General features: G+C 34.6%; 1 pseudogene; it reads left to right on the top strand.

The window, feature by feature from the left end:
* Nucleotides 1-223: 223 nt before the first annotated feature.
* Nucleotides 224-342, top strand: LOC112479639 (annotated as a pseudogene).
* The last annotated feature ends 8,348 nt before the right edge of the window (nucleotides 343-8,690 follow it).

Raw genomic sequence — 8,690 nt, 5'->3', positions numbered from 1 at the left:
CATATTATATTCAAGTATGGTTTTTACTTAATAGAATAGGCGAGACTATTTTCACGTCAAATATTAATTTAGAACATTTATCCTTTCAATATTCAATTGTATTGACTGTTTCCTACAAACTGCCTATATGGTGCTGCATTGCTGAGCTCTATCTTAAATTATTGGAACATTAAACAACTGTAGAATTTTTATGTTGTTATTTTTTATTTAAAAATATGATGTAGTCTATGGCCATGCTACCCTGAACACACTCAATCCCGTCTAATCTCGGTAGCTAAGCAGGATCAGGCCTGGTTAGTACTTGAATAGGAGACCATCTAGGAATACTGGGTGCTGTAGGTATAAAAAGAAATATATATATATATACACATACATACACACACACACACACACACACGTATATGTGTATATATATTATAAAACATATTAGGAGTCAACTTTTTGTTTATAGACATAATTATCATCTTAATAAAAATTTTCATAAAATTATCATTTGGGTTAATGGGTATGCCCATTTTGAGAAGTATATGAGAGTGCCCATTTTGCTATATCTTTTCCCAGATCAAATATTATTATTTTAATATAAGATAATTTAAAAATATTTTTCAATTCCACAAGCAAAAAATGGTATAACATGCTTTTAACTTAAATTTATTGAAAATATACTGAGGTTGGACATATATTAGTATGTTTGCTATGCATTTGTATTTCTTCTTCTGAATTTTCTGGCTTAACCTTTTTATATCACTGAAATGTTTATATTGATTATTGATGTATAAGATATATATATATATGTATTATGTTAACCTTGTCTAACAATTATGTGACAAATATTTCCCACAGGATCTTATTTGCATTTGCATTTCTTTATGGTTGTTTCTGACATGTATTAAGTTGTTTTTGTCTAAGCAAATTTATTTTCTCCTTTATGCTTTGTCTTTATTATGCTTTTTAAAATCCTAACCCACATCAGCGCGTGCGCGCGCGCGCGCACACACACACACACACACACACACACACATTCATTGGCACAATTTTTATTCTGGTTGTATTTTATGTGATTTCTTTTTGCATATATGTCTTTAATTCTTCCATTGAGAACTTATCTAAACGTATAAGGAATGGGTCATTCCCAAAGAGATAATCTAGCATTTATTTGAACTTTCAAAAGGATTTTCACCTTTTGAAAATATCAAATTTTTATATATACTTACATCTCTCTCTCTACTTTTTATCGTATCTCTACTGATATATCTGTTGAAACAACTATTGTAGGTCGACAGAAGGATTTAATACCTTCTAGCACTATTTTTTGTACTTTACGATTTGGATCTTCCTGTCTGAAGTGACAACAGGAATCTATCTCCACTCCATTTTTTCCCAAATCTTTATTGATGAAGTTACATATGTAACCTCATTGAAGTTACATATTTTTCTTCATATAATTCCTAACCAAATTTAAAATATTTTCTTATTGGTACGAATTGGATTTTTGCCCATTTTCTTTATAGCTACTTCTACTCTTGGCCTCATACAATCTTCTCTCAACACAGTGGCAAGAATGATCTTTTATAAAGGAAAATCAAATTCTGTTACTTGGAGCAGCTATGCTCAACCCTTATTGTACATTAGAATCATGAAGAGCATTGAAAAATACCCATGCTCAAGCCTTACCCTGAGCCAACTAAACCAGAATCTCTGGGTGCAGGAGTAGGGCATCACCATTTTTAAAAGCCTTCCTCCTTCCCCACATCCTGATAACGTACAGCCAACCTGTCCTGGAGTAAAAGCCAAAGTCTAATATCAGAAAGTGCTTCTTAAACTTTAGTATGTCTGAAAATTGCCTGGGGACCTTGTTAAAATGCAGGCTGTAAGTTTCAATAGGTCAAGGTAAGACCTGAGATTGTACGTTTCTAATGTGCTTTGCGCTTTCAGTGGAGGCTGATGCTGCTGGTCCCGACATTATACCTGAGTGGCACAAGGTCCCCCTGTGGTCTGGATCCCTGCTTTTTGTCTTTCTGCTCTCTTCCTTTCTCACTGCACTTCACAGCCTCTCACCATTCCACAAGCAAGTCAGCCACACACATGCCCACCTCCACCTTCAGCATTTGCACCCAATGATCCCCCTCTCCAGAATTTCCCTTTCTTCAGCTGCTGCTGGTTACCTAGCACTGCTGAAGAAGTGAATGGATCCCAGGCCCGTTTCACCTCTTCCCTCAGTAATCTGTGCACCAGTTACTCTTGGTGCTTACTATGCAAAATTGTAAGGAGAAATGTATAAATATGTTGTATTCATTAGTGAGTTCCATCTGTCTTTCTCATGTATCTTACTTCTGCCAAAATATATCATCCGTGTTATAATGAATGGTAAAATAAATAGATGAAGTAGCATGGACACTGTGTCTTCCTTAATGTTTTGAAAAAATCATAAAATTTCTTGAACCTAGCACCCTTCTGGAACATTTTCAATTTATTCTATAAATTAAATCTATTTTCTTTGTCTGCTTGCGTAACGAATGGCTACATCTCCTTCTCAGATCAATAGTCAGAAAGAAGGCAGGTGAATTGACAGAGCTACTAAGTTAATTCTCAGTGTCTAGCCTACTTAAGCACTGTGCATTTCTGCTTCTTGATGACTTTAAAGGTCACTTGGATGTTTAAAAATTGGAGTTGAAATTTCTAATCATTCTGTCCTTTCATAGATCCCATTCTCTATGTCTTCTTTTCTTCTTTAAGACCGTCCTTAACAATTGTTTTTATCTAATATTTTTATGTCTACAATACTTGGGGTGAAAAATAAAATACTGAGATTTACTGAAGGTTCCATATTCTGGTATGGCATTGTCCTATTTAGTAGCATCTGCTTTACATACAATGCTAAAATGCATATCCTGAAGGCCTATTATGTTTTAAACAGTGATGTTAGGAAAACGAAGAATCAGAAGAAGTCAGTAGATTTGCTCTACAGTTAAACAGTGCATTTCAGGTAAACTGACCAATGATCTCATCTGTGAGTTTTAATCATAAGCATAAATATCTGCAGTTGCCATCTAACCTTGAGCATAGAGAAGGCGATTAACTCATTTGAGTCTAATAGGGAGAGCAAAAAACACCAGTAGGTTAACTCCACACACACATACTCTTCATTGCTCTAACTTGACTGAGTAGTCTGGTTCTCATAAGCCACACGTCTGGGTTGTGAGCAGCAGAGCTACAGAGATAAGTTTTGTGTAAGTTCAACCATAGTGATTCTCTCTAGAAACTCACTGCATGAAAGAATTTAGAAATTCTCTTTTCCACTCTCAAGGTCCACACTGCTCTCTCCTGTGCCAACAGGCCAGGCATTTTCTTTCTCCACCAAAAGATCTGTAAACATTGAGTCATCTGTATGGATAACTTTCCTTACATGTTATTTTATTTTTTCAACCAGGAAAAAGTAAAACCACAATTTAAACCACTAGTGGCAGCCCAGAATTATTGAAAAACTAAAGAAGAAAAAAAAAATAGGATATGAGAAAATCTGCAATGACAAATCACCCCACACAGAGGAGAGATGAAGGGAAAAGGATGTTGTGAGGAATTACAAACAGAGGTAAGGACTATTTTTAAAAGAATCTTATGAAACACCTTATAATTCATTTCAAATGCCTCTAATTTTAGATAAGAAGTCACTATGAGATCCATGGCATTTTGGTCAGAAAATTAAATGGAAATTAAGTCCAATGAATCCAACCATGTTCCATCTTAATTTAGGAAATGATTAAAGATATGGACACCCCCCCACACACACATACATACATACATTTGATCACATGACTGCCATCATAATACAACATCATAGCCAAATTAATAAAAGCATTTATTCTGGTCCCTTTGGTTTTGGAAAATAGGTATACATGATTCATGTTGCAGGGACCTGTGGTCAAGATAAAAATAGAAAGTAGTAAAGCAAGTGTATCTGCCTACTGGCAGTAAGAGACTAGTGTCTGATATGCAACCCACTCCCCCAACAACATACGAAAATAGAGCATTACTCAGACCCTTTCCATTCCACAAGACTTTCTCAGAACGAATGCATTAGGTTGCATCTCATGAAATTGTTCTTAAACTTCAAATGTTTTGGATTTTCAAATGACAATTTTGTAAGATTCAACCTAGTAAACTGGGGTAGAAGAGAAAAAAGTTGGGTCACAGTATGATTTTTTAGGTCATCACCTTCAATTGCCACCCCCAGAGAACATATAGTACATCAAAGCTGTTTGGGCTGGGTCAACACCCTACCCACTCCTGCAAAAAAAAGAAAAAAAGAAAAAGATCTCAACCAACTCATTATTACAAGTGACAATTAGATAATATGAGAATTAGGCTAATATTACAATAGTGTAATTAGAGCCAGTTCGAAAAAAAAATGTGTAACAGAAAAAGAAAGTTATGCGTGATCATAGCTATAGGGGAACTGATAGATATGCTGACCTACGCTCTAGTGCTCATAATTTATCACATTAACAACTACCAAGCCATTTAGCCAAATGCAATTTTTTCATACAATTTTTCAGTGTAAGTTAAAAAAGTGGGTGTGTTGCAGGGGAGTAGGAGAGAGGGAGACATGGAGGAAGGGAGAAGAGAGGAGAGGAAGGGAGGGGAAAGGAGGGGAAGAGAAGAGAAGGGAAAGGAAGGGAATGACGGGGAAAGGAAGGGAATGAGAGGGAAGGGGGAGAAAAACAACTCCAGAGAGCAAGAAAGTTGCTCGCATTTCTCTTCAGCCAAGAAACCTAAAGTCATAATCTTAGTCATGGGAACTCGTCCTGGTTTTGACCACTAGTTGCACTTGTTTTAATTCTCTGATAGATGAATCTAATCTGCTCCTCTTTTCTAGTCTTTGCATCTAAAAGTTGCACTTATGTTTGTTATTCCAACTGAAATGCTGACTGCCCACTGAAAGCTGCTGGCCTCCTGCAAAGTGACGTAATCTGAGATTAATTTGACGCGACATGACAACTTGGTTCAGAGGTCAGGTCTGCTGACTACTAGCTGGATTATTTGAATAAAGTAATTAATCTAGACAGTTATTTTTCTCATTTTTAAAATGGAATAGGGATGCTCAAAACATCTAGCTATATGAGCATAATTAACTGCTGTGTTAACATAATTAACTCAGCCCTGTTAACCCCCTACCTTATAAAATTGTAGCAAAATTTAAATGAGAGAATTATTAGGAACATCTTTATTGTCCTGTTGAAGGTAAACATAAAAGTCTGATATTCTATAAGCAAGGGTACAATGGAAGTAAAATTTCTATAACTTTTACTTCCATTGTAAAGTAAAAAGAAAGTACTAAATATTGTCAAGTGCAGTGCTGCCAAGCAAGCTGATAAGCAGGTGAAACTCTTCTTAAAACAGTGCTAATGTTATTAATGGGTGCGTCCAGAGATGGAGAAGTAAATTACACAGAGCCATACTGGCGGGTCATTTTCATGAGACCTGCAGAGGAGGGAGGAAACATCAATGCCTGCCAATTGCTTTGGATTTTTATCAAAATTGGCAAGGAATTCTTATTTGAAAAGAAAGGAGAGAAAAACATCAAGTAAATTCATGGTTTTAAAGAGAGAGAGTAAGAGCAAAGACAATCTTGTTCTTTTTCCTGGAAGCTTAATAACTAATTTGGCTCTTGGTTTGTATTAGAAAAAAGTACTAGTCAAACACAAGGTAGTTCCTATCTGTGAGTCACAGGAAGTTCTGTAGTACAGGGAAATTATATCATGTAATTTTATGATCTGCTCGGCAGTAATTTCATTTAATAGAGACACAGATGTATACTTTGCCACATAGAAGAAGTTTTTAAGTGTTCCCATCATAACATTGATCAGTTTTTAGATTTTAGTTCTTCTGGCCTCTTTTTCCTTTATCCCTACAGCAAATTTAAGTTTTATAGGATAAAAAAACAAAAACAAAAAAAGGAAAACTTTATGGAAAAGCCACTTTACTTAGTTACCAAAATTTCTAACCATTTCCCAAAGCTGTGCTCAAGCTAGAGAAGTATGTCAATTCAGGTATAAAGACTTTTAACAGCTTGGGAAACATCTTGGCTATAAGTACTTTAGTTTAAAGGAAGGTAATGGCTAAGTATACCATTAGAAAAGGAAAGAAGGATTATCTTTACTAAAAATTACAAAACCAAACAAAATATCTAGTAAAAAATTATACTATACTAAAATTATAGTATCCTAATTTCTTAGGATAAATAATATATTCCTTAGGGAATAAAAACACATTTATTCAGCATTAATATGTAATATCAAAAACAATAAAAATGTGAGCAATTAAACTTCTATGACCACACTTCTAGTTTTACTTATAGCATCTAAAGAGCTTGAAAGTTGTCACTCCCATTCTTACAAAAATTAAAAAGTGAACAAACTGAAAACCAGTATCTTTTCTTTGACGCATAAGACAAGTTTTGTGGCAAACTGACACCATGAAATCTGGAGAAATAGGTGACTGCAGGCAATTAGAACTGATATCTGCTTCCCTTGAGCAGAAGCCTCTGGAGCCATAAACTGGTAGGAACACTTAAATGGCAACTTTGTTGAATTCCTGGAAGCTAAATGTAGACTAGCATGAAAGACAGAACTTTCTGGAAGCCACAGTCCCCATAAAACTGTGGCCCTGAGTTTGGTGATACTTTTAGGTACAAAATAAGAAAGCAGGATCCATGAAAGAAAAAATTGATGAGTTAGACTTCATTAAAATTAGAATTATTTGCTCTATGAAATACAATGCTAAGAAAATGAAAATATAAACCACCAACTGGGAGAAAAAAAATATCTGATGAACTCGTAGCCAAAATACGCAAAAAAAAAAAAAAGAAAAGAAAAGAAAACCTGTCAAAATCACCATAAGAAAATAAACAATCCAATTAAAAAATAGACAAAAGATCTAAACAGGCACCTCACCAAAGAAAATATACAAATGGGAAATAAGTATATTAAAGATGCTGAATGTCATTTTTCATTAGGAAATGCAAATTAAAACAACACATCAATTAGAATGGCTAAATTTGTAAACTAAAAAAAAATACCAATTTCTGGCAAAACATGGAGGAACAGGAACTCTCTTTCATTCCTGGTAGGCATGCAAAATGGTTACTGCCAATTTGGAAGTCAATTTGGTAATTTATTACAAAGCAAAACATAATCTTACCATATAATCCAGCAATTGCACTCAGAGATATTTACTTAACTAATTAAAAAATAAAACTTATGCCCTCACAAAAACCTCTACATGAATGTTTACAACTGCTTTATTCATAATTGCCCCAAAGTAGAAGTAATTAATATGTTATTCAGTAGGTTAATGGATAAACAAACTGCAGTGAACCTATTACAATGGAATGTTACAGTGATACCACAGAAGCACTGAGTAAACCTAGCACCCAGTTCTTGCTTTCTAATACCATTCTCCAATAAGAAGAACCAAAGCTCCTTGCAGAAATGTCTAATCCTAGGACTGAGAAAGGAAATCTACAAGATGAGCCTGGAGCCTCTTACAGTGATAGAAAGTAGGAAATACTTTAAAAAAAGCCCACAATAATTGTGATGTATCAAAGGAACACAGAGGCCAACTGAGAATGTTCCTAATGGCTAAAGATGGAACAATATGAACAACAAAATATAATATTTTGATTATAACCCAAAATACAAAAAGAAAAAAGAAAACCATGAACACATACTTATTTCAATAAAATACTGAATAAACAATAAATGGAGAAGAGATAAGCCTCCCATTTAGAAGACTTCTGAAGAATTGATGTAGATACCCACCCTCAGATAAGCATAACTCCCCACACCTTAAGTGTGGGCTCAGCAGAGTGACTTCCTTCCCAAAAGTACTGAAGGGAAAGTGGGTAAAAGACTTTCTAGTGGAGAAAGCTGACAAACACTACCTCAGCCAGGTGATCAAGGTTAGTGTTGACAGTGATGTCATGTCAATAGTATGTACCCTGGAGAAGATGTGATAAGAATTACATTTTACCTCTATGGTCTTCCTCCCAAGAACACATAACCCCAATTTACTCGTGAGAAAGATATCAGACAAATTCCAATTGAAGGACATTCTACCAAATACCTGAGCAGTATGCTGCAGAACCTTTGAGGTCAAAACAAAAACAAAACAAAAACAAAAACACACCTCTAAGAAACTGTCACAGCCGAGGAGAGCCTAAGGAAACATGACAACTAAATGTCATATGGGATCCTAGATGAGGTCCTGGGATAAAGGACAGGTAAAAAGGACACTAGGTAAAAAACTAAGGAAATATTTTTAAAGAACATTAGTTAATAATAACGTATCAATATTGGTTCACTAATTGTGACATATGCACCATACAAATGGAAGATAATAATAATAAGAAAAACTATATGCAGGGTATATGGGAACTCTCTGTACTATCTTTATGTCTTTTCTGTAAAACTATTCTAAAAATAAAGCTTATTTGAAATCTTTAAAAACTGCTCTAAGGTTTTTAGTTGATAGGAAACTAAAAAAAAAATAGAAAATAATAAAATAACAACTCTAAAAGTGATCAGAGAAAGCAATGTGAGCATGTTACTGGCAAGGAAAAAGCTAACTAGTTATTTTTTTTAAAGGCTTCATAAGTTTCTATAACCTGCTAAAATGTTAAAACTCCAGTT

The sequence above is a fragment of the Pteropus alecto genome, unplaced genomic scaffold, assembly GCF_000325575.1.
Source record: "Pteropus alecto unplaced genomic scaffold, ASM32557v1 scaffold394, whole genome shotgun sequence".
NCBI classification, from domain to species: Eukaryota; Metazoa; Chordata; class Mammalia; order Chiroptera; family Pteropodidae; genus Pteropus; species Pteropus alecto.
Note: the sequence above shows the minus strand (reverse complement) of the source record. Positions and strands in the feature narration are given on the sequence as shown.